Genomic DNA, 13,803 nt, shown 5'->3' on the forward strand with positions numbered 1-13,803 from the left:
TATTTCAATACTTAAGACTAAGTTTAAAAGATTACCCCACAAGTACAATAATACAATTAGCCCCAATAGCAAGGTGTTAAGCTATAGGACCCGGCAGCCTTTTTAGTTGGTGTGTAGCAGAAACAGTTGAGAATGCAAAAAAAAGTATTTATTTAGTGCAGGTTATGATTAAGACTGGATCCAGAGGTTGTATTTACAAACCAATGACGTGCATTCAGGGTAGGCAGTACTTGCCCTGTGATAATGTAAAAAAAAATATGATTTAAAAGCTGTTATGAAAGCCTATATATATAAAAAACAAATAGTGGTGACGGTTTATCTGCAACTGCTTTGAGAGATATATACCTAAGTGTATGTAAACTTCTGACTTCAACTGTAGGTCCAACTCATCCCAAACTATCTCAATTGGGTTGAGGTAATGTGATTGTGGAGGCCAGGTCATCTGATGCAGCACTCCATCTCTCTCCTTCTTGGTCAAATAAACGTTACACAGCCTGGAGGTGTGTTGGGTCATTGTCTTGTTGAAAAACAAATTATAGTCCCATTAAGCGCAAGCCAGATGGAATGGTGTATCGCTGCCGAATGCTGTTGTAGCCATGTTGGTTAAGTGTGTCACCAGAAAAGCACCCCCACACCATCACACCTCCCCCTCCATGCTTAAAGGTGGGACCACACATGTGGAGATCATTCATTCACTGACAAAGACACAGTGGTTGGAATCAAAAATCTCAAATTTGGACTCATCAGTGTCACACCATGTGACATTGACCATGCTGCCTGCCCCGACCCTGAGCCTGCTTGCCATCTTGTACCTTGTCCCACCACACTGGATTTTTGACCTCTGCCTGGCCTGACCCTGTGACTGCCTGCCATTCTGTACCTTTTGGACTCTCATCTGGATTTACTGACCTCTGCCTGCCCTTGACCTGTCCTTTTGCCTGCCCCTGTTCTAGTAATAAACTTGTGTTACTTCGACACTGTTAGCATCTGGATATTCCCTAAAACGTGATAATCAGACAACAGGATAGATTTCCACCGGTCTAATGTCCATTGCTCTTGTTTATTGGCCGAAGGCAAGTCTCTTATTATCGGTGTCCTTTAGTAATGGTTTATTTGCAGTAATTCGACCATGAAGGCCTGATTCACACAGTCTCCTTTGAACAGCTCATGTTGAGATGAGTCTGTTACCCTAGCTATGTGAAGCATTTATTTAGGCTGCAATTTCTGAGGCTGGTAACTCTAATGAACTTGTCCTCTGTAGCAGAGGTAACTCTGGGTCTTCCTTTCCTGTGGTGTTCCTCATGAGAGACAGTTTTATCATAGCAATTGTTGGTGTTTGCAACTGCACATGAAAAAACTTTCAAAGTTCTTTACATTTTCCATATTGACTGACCTTCATGTCTAAAGGTAATGATGGACTGTTGTTTTTCTTTGCTTATTTGAGCTGTTCTTGCCATAATATGGATTTGGTATTTTGCCAAATAGGGCTATCTTCTGTATAGCACCCCTACCTTGTCACACCAGAACTGATTGGCTCAAACTCACAACTGATTTGCTGAAATGCATTAAGTAGGAATGAAATTCCACAAATTAACTTTTAATTTAAAACCTGTTAGGGCTAGGCTGAATACTGCCCCCTTTGGAGGAATTGCGTGCCCATAGTAAACAGAAAAAAAATCTGTCCAAAATTGCTAATATATGCATATAATAATTATTATTGAATAGAAAACTCTAAAGCTTCTAAAACCGTTCAAATTGTCTGTATGTAAAGCAGAACTCTCAGAGCAGCCATTCTCCCAAACTCTCTTGTCATCAGAAAAGTTGGGCCAACTTTGACGTCATCGCCCCCACCCTTCCCAACCAGCTACGGATCTGGGAACAGTTTCTATCTTCAGCGCGATGTCTCCTTTCAATGGGGCGTTTCATTGTGAAGATCGCGCGCTCCCTCACCCTTTGGCGGGCTCAAACCTTCGGGTCACGCGGAAATACAGGTACTCTCATGCACGCGTCGCGTCTGGAGCTCTCTTTGTTCCAGGATTCACCAAAGATGTCAGTTTGTCTGTTCGAGCTGAGAATTGTTTTGTACGTTTAGAACATCCTAAAGCTTGATTCTGCACTTAGTTTGACCAGTTTAGTCGACATACAGTGCCTTGCGAAAGTATTCGGCCCCCTTGAACTTTGTGACCTTTTGCCACATTTCAGGCTTCAAACATAAAGATATAAAACTGTATTTTCTTGTGAAGAATCAACAACAAGTGGGACACAATCATGAAGTGGAATGACATTTATTGGATATTCAAACTTTTTTAACAAATATTCAGCCCCTTTACTTTCAGTGCAGCAAACTCTCTCCAGAAGTTCAGTGAGGATCTCTGAATGATCCAATGTTGACCTAAATGACTAATGATGATAAATACAATCCACCTGTGTGTAATCAAGTCTCCGTATAAATGCACCTGCACTGTGATAGTCTCAGAGGTCCGTTAAAAGCGCAGAGAGCATCATGAAGAACAAGGAACACACCAGGCAGGTCCGAGATACTGTTGTGAAGAAGTTTAAAGCCGGATTTGGATACAAAAAGATTTCCCAAGCTTTAAACATCCCAAGGAGCACTGTGCAAGCGAGAATATTGAAATGGAAGGAGTATCAGACCACTGCAAATCTACCAAGACCTGGTTGTCCCTCTAAACTTTCAGCTCATACAAGGAGAAGACTGATCAGAGATGCAGCCAAGAGGCCCATGATCACTCTGGATGAAATGCAGAGATCTACAGCTGAGGTGGGAGACTCTGTCCATAGGACAACAATCAGTCGTATATTGCACAAATCTGGCCTTTATGGAAGAGTGGCAAGAAGAAAGCCATTTCTTAAAGATATCCATAAAAAGTGTAGTTTAAAGTTTGCCATAAGCCACCTGGGAGACACACCAAACATGTGGAAGAAGGTGCTCTGGTCAGATGAAACCAAAATTGAACTTTTTGGCAACAATGCAAAACGTTATGTTTGGCGTAAAAGCAACACAGCTCATCACCCTGAACACACCATCACCACTGTCAAACATGGTGGTGGCAGCATCATGGTTTGGGCCTGCTTTTCTTCAGCAGGGACAGGGAAGATGGTTAAAATTGATGGGAAGATGGATGGAGCCAAATACAGGACCATTCTGGAAGAAAACCTGATGGAGTCTGCAAAAGACCTGAGACTGGGACGGAGATTTGTCTTCCAACAAGACAATGATCCAAAACATAAAGCAAAATCTACAATGGAATGGTTCAAAAATAAACATATCCAGGTGTTAGAATGGCCAAGTCAAAGTCCAGACCTGAATCCAATCGAGAATCTGTGGAAAGAACTGAAAACTGCTGTTCACAAATGCTCTCCATCCAACCTCACTGAGCTCGAGCTGTTTTGCAAGGAGGAATGGGAAAAAATGTCAGTCTCTCGATGTGCAAAACTGATAGAGACATACCCCAAGCGACTTACAGCTGTAATCGCAGCAAAAGGTGACGCTACAAAGTTTTAACTTAAGGGGGCTGAATAATTTTGCACGCCCAATTTTTCAGTTTTTGATTTGTTAAAAAAGTTTGAAATATCCAATAAATGTCGTTCCACTTCATGATTGTGTCCCACTTGTTGTTGATTCTTCACAAAAAAATACAGTTTTATATCTTCATGTTTGAAGTCTGAAATGTGGCAAAAGGTCGCAAAGTTCAAGGGGGCCGAATACTTTCTCAAGGCACTGTATATGTAATTGTGAAGTTTTGATGCGCAACACATAGAATTTTGGCTGCATTTCAGCCGGAATTTGTCGCGTTTGGTAACCCAAAGACACAGACTTGAAAGCCAAACGCAGTTTTTGGTAAGTATGACTCCTTCCACGAGTTCTGATCGAAGAACATCAAAGGTAAGGGAATATTTATGTGGTAATTTTGTGTTTCTGTGGACTCCAACATACAGGAGACATATTGCTAATGTCTGAGCGCCGTCTCATATTATAGCCTAGTGAACGAATTCTGTAACGTTAAAAATAAATGTAACACAGCGGTTGCATTAAGATGAAGTGTATCTTTCTAACTATATGTAGAACATGTATATTTAGTCAAAGTTTATGATGTGTATTGCTTGTTATCTGACGTTATCTGGCAGAGCTATCATCATTTCTCCGGACATTTGAGTAGCATTTTTTGAACATGGCGTCATTGTAAACAGAGATTTATGGATATAAATTGCATATTATTGAAAAAAACATAAATGTACTGTGTAACATGTTATATTACTGTCATCTGATGAAGATTTTCAAAAGGTTAGTGAATTATTTTTCTTTTAATCCTGTGTTTGTTGATTGCATCTTTTGTTCAACATGGCTATTCAAATTAGCTGTGTCTTTGGTGGTGGTTTGACATAAATATGTGCTATGTTTTCATCGTAAAACATTTTAGAAATCTGACTTTCTGGCTAGATGAACAAGGTGTTTATCTTCCATTTGAGCTATTGGACTTGTTAATGTGTGGAGGTTAAATATTTCTAAGAATATTTTTGCATTCCATGCGCCACCGTTCCAGCTGAACGGGGGAGGTGGTGTTCCCCTAGGGGAACCCCTCGCGTTAAGACGTTAAATGCATTCCAGGTGACTACCTCATGAAGCTGATTGAGAGAATGGCAAGAGTGTGCAAAGGTGGCTACTTTGAAGAATCTCAAATATAAAATATATGTTATATTTGTTTAACACTTTTTTGGTTATTAGATGATTCCATATGTGTTATTTTATCGTTTTGATGTCTTCACTATTATTATACAATGGAGAAAATAGTAAAAATAAAGAAAAATAGATATGTCCAAACTTTTGTCTGGTACTGTATTTATGAAAGAAATGGTCATTCTTTTTTTTATTTTCTAATGTTTATTCTCAATGATTGGTGTTTTTTTGTGCCTAAAATCAAAATTTGCTAAAACTGCATCAAAACCTCAGGAAAGGTGCCAGGATATTAATTCCTTCCTTTCCGCCATTGAAATCCATTCAATTGCATTGCCGTTCCTAACTCGTCAATGTTAATTGACAGGGTCGGCATAGGCTTTGCTGCTTATCCTAGCTTGAAGTAGCTTCATTCGTTGCATCGAGACGATTTCATATTTTGCCTAAACAAAAAATGGGTAAACCTGGGGTAAGCTCTGCACATTTGATCATCTACGTAGTTTTGAGCTTGCATTGCTTGATCTGAACGAAGCTAGCTAGTAAACACAACCTGACAAATGGAAACCATACTGCACCTCAACATGGAATATTGTAACGCGTCATTTGGAGGGTTCCGAAGTTGGAACGTCAACTACAATGAAAGAAAAGACATAACGAATGTTAAGACCAGACAGAGGCAGCATTCAGGGGCTCTAAACAGGCAACCACCATCTCCCTCACTGCTAGCTGTTGGGCAGGCAAACAGTGAGTTCTAATACGTTTTATCCTGACTTTTACACAGAATTTAGTTTTGATGAGACACTTTTTAAACTTTAACAGCTTTTTTTGGTCATTTCGATTGTTGATATGTACATTTTGTTAGTATCGGTGTGTAATAATATTTCACATAATATTATTATGCTTGGGTGTTTTTGCAATGGATTGGAAGAATTGTAAATCCACTGTGAAAGGCTATTGAGTTTGCCTTGCAAACTATTTGGATGAAATGTGTCAGTATATTGGTCTTTCAGTGGCACCTATAGGTTGTAACTGTCAATGCTGTATGGCTGAGCAGATTTGAGCAGTGTGTAATTTTGTCGGAGGCTATCACTTTTGTTTCTTAGTTACGTCACTCTGTTTGTTGGAGTTATATCTGTGTAAGGTGAACTTGGGCTCATCAAGGTTTATTTGTCAGTAAATCTGGCTTTAATAATAGCCAGTGCCCACCCAGCCACTGACCTCATCGCACGTCACTTTTAGAAAAATAATGAACTTACATGGCCAATAGCAATAATAGCCTGACCTCGAATCGAGGACAAAGGAGAAGTGCCTCAAACATAGGGGAAAATGTTGATAAAAATCAAACGTATGGGTAAATGGCAGAGCTAAAGTAGACCTAGACAATGAGCACTCCCATTAAATAGGGAGTCAGACTAGAGAAGAGGTTTTCAAACATTTTTGTCTCCAAACAATTTTGTGAACAAACATGTAAACAAAATCATGTAATCAACACTCAATCTTAATGTTTTAATTGGGGCTATGACAGTCTGTTACAAATAAGTCTCTCAATGTTTTTTGACAATATTTCAATCTGAAGGAAGTATGGGTTGAAGTTACTGAAATGCACCAGAACGGTATTGGAAAGTTCAGAAGATAATCAGGCAATAATTATGTACTCTCAGCAAAAAAGAAACGTCCTCTCACTGTCAGCTGTGTTTATTTTCAGCAAACAACATGTGTCTATTTGTATGAACATAACACGATTCAACAACTGAGACATAATCTGAACAAGTTCCACAGACATGTGACTAACAGAAATGGAATAATGTGTCGCTGAACAAAGGGGGTTCAAATCCAAAGTAACAGTCAGTAGCTGCATTAAGTACTGCAGTGTATCTCCTCCTCATGGACTATACCAGATTTGAGATCCGGTCTCTTTGCTGGCCATGGCAGAGCACTGATATTCCTGTATTACAGGAAATCATGTACAGAACGAGTAGTATGGCTGGTGGCATTGTCATGCTGGAGGGTCATGTCAGGATGAGCTTGAAGGAAGGGTACCACATGAGGGAGGAGGATGTCTTCCCTGTAACGCACAGCTTTGAGATTGCCTGCAATGACAACAAGCTCAGTCCGATGATGCTGTGACACACCGCCCCAGACCATGATAGACAGTCCACCTCCAAATCGATCCCGCTCCAGAGTACAGGCCTCGGGTTAATGCTCATTCCTTCGATGATAAATGCGAATCCGACCATCACCCCTGGTGAGACAAAACCACGACTTGTCAGTGAAAACTTTTTGCCAGTCCTGTCTGGTCCAGCGACGGTGGGTTTGTGCCCATTTGTGCCCATAGGCGACGTTGTTGCCGGTGATGTCTGGTGAGGACCTGCCGTCCAACAGGCCTACAAGACCTCAGTCCAGCCTCTCTCAGCCTATTGCGGACAGTCTGAGCACTGGAGGGATTGTGCATTCCTGATGTAACTCAGGCGGTTGTTGCCATCCTGTAACTGTCCCGCAGGTGAGATGTTAGGATGTACCGATCCTGTGCAGGTGTTGTTACACGTGGTCTGCCACTGCGAGGACGATCAGCTGTCCGTCCTGTCTCCCTGTAGCGCTGTCTTAGGTGTCTCACAGTACAGACATTGCAATTTATTGCCCTGGCCACATCTGCAGTCATCATGCCTCCTTGCAGCATTCCTAAGGGACGCTCACGCAGATGAGCAAGGACCCTGGGAATCTTTCTTTTGGTGTTTTTCAGAGTCCGTAGAGCGGCCTCTTTAGTGTCCTAAGTTTTCATAACTGTGACCTTAATTGCCTACCGTCTGTAAGCTGTTAGTGTCTTAAATAAAACATCAATCTACACACAATACCCCATAATGATGAAACGAAAACAGATTTTAGAAATTTGTGCACATTTATAAAAAATAAAATAATATTCAGACCCTTTGCTATGAGACTTGAAATTAAGCTCTGTTGCATCCTGCTTCCATTGATCATCCTTGAGATATTTCTACAACTTGATTGGAGTCCACCTGTGGTAAATTCAATTGATTGGACATGATTTGGAAAGGCACAGACCTGTCAATATAAGGTCCCACAGCTGACAGTGCATGTCAGAGCAAAAACCAAGCCATGAGGTTGAAGGAATTGTCCATAGAGCTCTGACAGGATTGTGTCGAGGCACAGATCTGGGGAACAGGTACCAAAACATTTCATCAGCATTGAAGGGCCTCAAGAACACAATGACCTCCATCATTTTTAAATGAATGAAGTTTGAAACCACCAAGACTCTTCCTAGAGCTGACCACCCAGCCAAACTGAGCAATCGGGGGAAGAAGGGCCTTGGTCAGGGAGGTGACCAACCACCCGGTGGTCACTCTGACAGAGCTCTAGAGGCCACTCCTCAGTAAAAGGCACATGACAGTCAACTTGGAATTTGTCAAAAGGCACCCAAAGACTCTCAGACCATGAGAAAGCAGATTCTCTGGTCTGATGAAACCAAGATTGAACTCTTTGCCCTGAAACCCAAGAGTTACGTCTGGAGGAAACCTGGCACCATCAGTACAGTGAAGCACGGTGGTGGCAGCTTCATGCTGTGGGCACGTTTTTCAGCGGCAGGGACTGGGAGACTACATAGTCCGGAATAAGGGAGCGATGAACGAAGCAAAGTACAGAGAGATCTTCAATTAAAACCTGCTTCAGAGCGTTCAGGAACGCAAGGCAAAGGTTCGCCTTTTTAAGAGTATTCGAAGATAAATGCACAATGCTGTTAGGTATGCGTAACTGGCTGTAAGGGAGTCAGGCGCAGGAGAGCAGAAGTTGGTTTGCCAAAGGAGCCTTTTATTTCAGTGAACACAACACACGGCACTAAGAACACTAAATACAATATGGTTGACATAAACCAGCGCAAACCAGTCTAGCGTGCACGTACACAAAACAACAAACAATTCCACACACAGACGGGGGGGGAACAGAGGGTTATATGCACGTCTAATACTGAGGGAATTGAAACCAGGTGTGTAGGAAAACAAGACATGTCAAATGGAAAAATTAAAGGTGGATCGGCGATGGCTAGAATGCCGGTGACGTCAACCGCCGAACACCGCCCGAACAAGGAGAGGAACAAACGCACAAACGTGACAAACGCAGGGACAAATGCAGGGAATTAATGATCAATGGAAATAGTTGTGTTTTAGTTCAACATCTGTTTAGAGTCTGTGCATTGGGTTCCAGTCCGGGACTCATAGCTACATGTGGCAAGTTTTTTAGTCCAAATTATCGATACATTGAGCCTGAAACGGGATACTTGGCCTTTGGCCCAATCTTACTGCAATGATTTCTAATGGGTTAACCACAGGCTAAGCTTGGGTATAAACGATACATCCTGTCACTTTGTTCAGTGGAGAAACATTGAGGACAGGGAGGACTAAACACTTGTTACTTTCCAGCATAATAACTATGATTTGTTTTTCTTTGAATAAATATATTATTTTTCTCCCCGATTTGCTTTGTGGTCTATGTTATTGAAGAATAACATCAACTGCTAACACCTTCCAACAGGACAACCACCCTAAGCACACAGCCAAAACAATGCAGGAGTGGTTTCAGGACAAGTCTCTGAATGTCCTTGAGTGGCTCAGCCAGAGCCCGGACTTGAACCCAATCAAACATCTCTGGAGGGACCTGAAAATAGCTGTTCAGTTCTGTAGCAATGAGGTGTATACTAGGCTGTGAGGTGTTTTGGTAATCAACTAGAAATGCCTTGGGGATTGACCAGTCTAAGCCAACCCCATCTGATTTGCCCACTAGTTGCGCTTTGGTCGGTTTTGTTGCTATTAGACCAGCTATGCAAAAATAATTAATGACTGGGTCGAGTCAGTAGCAACATGACCAAAAGATATAACAACCAGGTTTTTGTCCGAACTATTTCTTCTGGTGGAAGAATTAAATTGCATGAATTTAGTTTATCAATATAATGTTTTAATGAAAATATATGCAGTGCATTCAAAAAGTATTCACACCACTTTACTTTTTCAACATTGTTGTCTTACAACCTGAATTTAAAATTAATAAAATTGAGATTGTTTTGTCACTGGCGCACACAGAATAGCCCATAATGTCAAAGTGGAATCATGTTTTTAGAAATTTTGACAAAAATAATAATGAACACTTACCACGCTGTGCTTTGGTTCGATCCTCATTCTGACGAGAGACGTTACAGAACGGAAGGAAACCTCTGAGGCCAAAGGTGATTTTAAAACAGTTAGAGTTTAATAATGGCTGTGATGGTTTAATGGCTGTGAATTTTCCAGATAAAGTCTGGATCAACAACATTGTAGTTACTCCACAATACTAACCTAATTAACACATAAAAAAGAAGGAACCCTGTATAGAATAAAAATATTCCAAAACATGCATCCTGTTTGCAACAAGGCACTAAAATAATACTGCAAAAAATGTGGCAAAGCAATTAACATTTGGTCCTGAAAACAAAGTGTTATAATTGGGGCGAATCCAATACATTACTGAGTACCACTCCTCATATTTTCAAGCATAGTGGTGGCTGTATCATGTTATGGGTATGCTTGTAATCGTTAAGGACTGGAGTTTTTCAGGATAAAAAGAAACCAAATGGAGCTAAGCACAGTCAATAACCTAAAACACAAGGCCAAATCTACACTGGAGTTGCTTACCAAGAAGACAGTGAATATTCCTGAGTGGCCAACTTACAGTTTTTACTTTAATCTTCTTGAAAGTCAGTGGTAAGACCTGAAAATGGTTGTTTAGTTATGTAATTTTTGTTGTTTAAACTGCAGAAGACCCCCCTTTAAGAACCAATGGGTATTTATCAAGATTAGAAACATTGAACAGGCTTGTTTTCGAGTTGTTGTGCGTTTTGTTGCCAACCTATTTTGCTACCTGACAACTTTACGGTTTTCACTTTTTAATTACCGTTCATATATTTCTTCCTCAACTTTTTCACTCCGGACGCTTTATCTGGACACGATTCGTCAGGACCTCCAACAGCCGAAGCTAAGTAGTAACATTAACATGATGCCTTCTAATTGCAGCCGCTGTACTCGCCTTACGGCATAGCTGTACTGCAAGCCCGGCTTCAGACGCAATCGTTAGGCAAGGGTAATTTCAGTGTAGGAAAGGATGAAACAGCGTCTGTGCCACCAGTAAGTACAGATAGTTGTATAAATCCCCTGGCACAGTCCCCGCAGCCGGACAACTTTCTCACGGTTTCTGGAAGGAAATGCTGTAGGAACGCTCAACCGGTGTCGCTCATTCAGCCGACAGAAACTTTCAACCGGTTTTCCCCATTAAGCAGCGGGTCGGTGTCAGAGGCCGAGTCTTCTCTGGTCTCTACTCCTTCCGTTACGGGGTCTGAGACGCCGAAGCTTCCCACCATTAGCTCTGACAAATTGAAAACTCTAGTCATTGGCGACTCCATTACCCGCAGTATTAGACTTAAAGCGAATCATCCAGCGATCATACACTGTTTACCCGGGGGCAGGGCCACCGACGTTAAGGCTAATCTGAAGATGGTGCTGGCTAAAGCCTAAACTGGCGAGTGTAGAGAGTATAGAGATATTGTTATCCACGTCGGCACCAACGATGTTAGGATGAAACAGTCAGAGATCACCAAAGAAGCTTCATACACATAGCTTCTGCGTGCATATCAGCTAGAAAGATGTGTCACATCGAGTAATTGTCTCTGGCCCACTCCCAGTTAGGGGGAGTGATGAGCTCTACAGCATAGTCTCACAACTCAATCGCTGGTTGAAAACTGTTTTCTGCCCCTCCCAAAAGATAGAATTTGTAGATAATTGGCCCTCTTTCTGGGACTCACCCACAAACAGGACCAAGCCTGACCTGCTGAGGAGTGACGGACTCCATCCTAGCTGGAGGGGTGCTCTCATCTTATCTACCAACATAGACAGGGCTCTAACTCCTCTAGCTCCACAATGAAATAGGGTGCAGGCCAGGCAGCAGGCTGTTAGCCAGCCTGCCAGCATAGTGGAGTCTGCCACTAGCACAGTCAGTGTAGTCAGCTCAGCTATCACCATTGAGACCGTGTCTGTGCCTCGACCTAGGTTGGGCAAAACTAAACATGGCGGTGTTCGCCTTAGCAATCTCACTAGGATAAAGACCACCTCCATTCCTGTCATTACTGAAAGAGATCATGATACCTCACATCTCAAAATAGGGCTACTTAATGTTAGATCCCTTACTTCAAAGGCAATTATAGTCAATGAACTAATCACTGATCATAATATTGATGTGATTGGCCTGACTGAAACATAGCTTAAGCCTGATGAATTTACTGTTTTAAATGAGGCCTCACCTCCTGGCTACACTAGTGACCATATCCCCCGTGCATCCCGCAAAGGCGGAGGTGTTGCTAACATTTACGATAGCAAACTTCAATTTCCCCCCCAAAAAATGACGTTTTCGTCTTTTGAGCTTCTAGTCATGAAATCTATGCAGCCTACTCAATCACTTTTTATAGCTACTGTTTACAGGCCTCCTGGGCCATATACAGCGTTTCTCACTGAGTTCCCTGAATTCCTATCGGACCTTGTAGTCATAGCAGATAATATTCTAATCTTTGGTGACTTTAATATTCACATGGAAAAGTCCACAGACCCACTCCAAAAGGCTTTCGGAGCCATCATCGACTCAGTGGGGTTGGCCAACATGTCTCTGGACCCACTCACTGTCACAGTCATACGCTGGACCTAGTTTTGTCCCATGGAATAAATGTTGTGGATCTTAATGTTTTTCCTCATAATCCTGGACTATCGGACCACGATTTTATTACGTTTGCAATTGCAACAAATAATCTGCTCAGACCCCAACCAAGGAACATCAAAAGTCGTGCTATAAATTCACAGACAACACAAAGATTCCTTGATGCCCTTCCAGACTCCCTCTGCCTACCCAAGGACGCCAGAGGACAAAAATCAGTTAACCACCTAACTGAGGATCTCAATTTAACCTTGCGCAATACCCTAGATGCAGTTGCACCCCTAAAAACTAAAAAAAATTCTCATAAGAAACTAGCTCCCTGGTACACAGAAAATACCCGAGCTCTGAAGCAAGCTTCCAGAAAATTGGAACGGAAATGGCGCCACACCAAACTGGAAGTCTTCCGACTAGCTTGGAAGGACGGTACCGTGCAGTACCGAAGAGCCCTTACTGCTGCTCGATCATCCTATTTTTCTAACTTAATTGAGGAAAATAAGAACAATCCGAAATTCCTTTTTGATACTGTCGCAAAGCTAACTAAAAAGCAGCATTCCCCAAGAGAGGATGACTTTCACTTTAGCAGTGATAAATTCATGAACTTCTTTGAGTAAAAGATTATGATTATTAGAAAGCAAATTACGGACTCCTCTTTAAACCTGCGTATTCCTCCAAACCTAAGTTGTCCTGAGTCTGCACAACTCTGCCAGGACCTAGGATCAAGAGAGACGCTCAAGTGTTTTAGTACTATATCTCTTGACACAATGATGAAAATAATCATGGCCTCTAAACCTTCAAGCTGCATACTGGACCCTATTCCAACTAAACTACTGAAAGAACTGCTTCCTGTGCTTGGCCCTCCTATGTTGAACATAATAAACGGCTCTCTATCCACTGGATGTGTACCAAACTCACTAAAAGTGGCAGTAATAAAGCCGCTCTTGAAAAAGCCAAACCTTGACCCAGAAAATATAAAAAACTATCGGCCTATATCGAATCTTCCATTCCTCTCAAAAATTTTAGAGAGGGCTGTTGCGCAGCAACTCACTGCCTTCCTGAAGACAAAACAATGTATAAGAAATGCTTCAGTCTGGTTTTAGACATTTTAATGGCATCGGACCGATGCTCGTGCTCCTAGACCTTAGTGCTGCTTTTGATACCATCGATCACCACATTCTTTTGGAGAGATTGGAAACCCAAATTGGTCTACACGGACATGTTCTGGCCTGGTTTAGATCTTATCTGTCGGAAAGATATCAGTTTGTCTCTGTGAATGGTTTGTCCTCTGACAAATCAACTGTAAATTTCGGTGTTCCTCAAGGTTCCGTTTTAGGACCACTATTGTTTTCACTATATATTTTACCTCTTGGGGATGT

Source organism: Oncorhynchus nerka, linkage group LG28 (assembly GCF_034236695.1).
Source record: "Oncorhynchus nerka isolate Pitt River linkage group LG28, Oner_Uvic_2.0, whole genome shotgun sequence".
NCBI lineage: Eukaryota > Metazoa > Chordata > Actinopteri > Salmoniformes > Salmonidae > Oncorhynchus > Oncorhynchus nerka.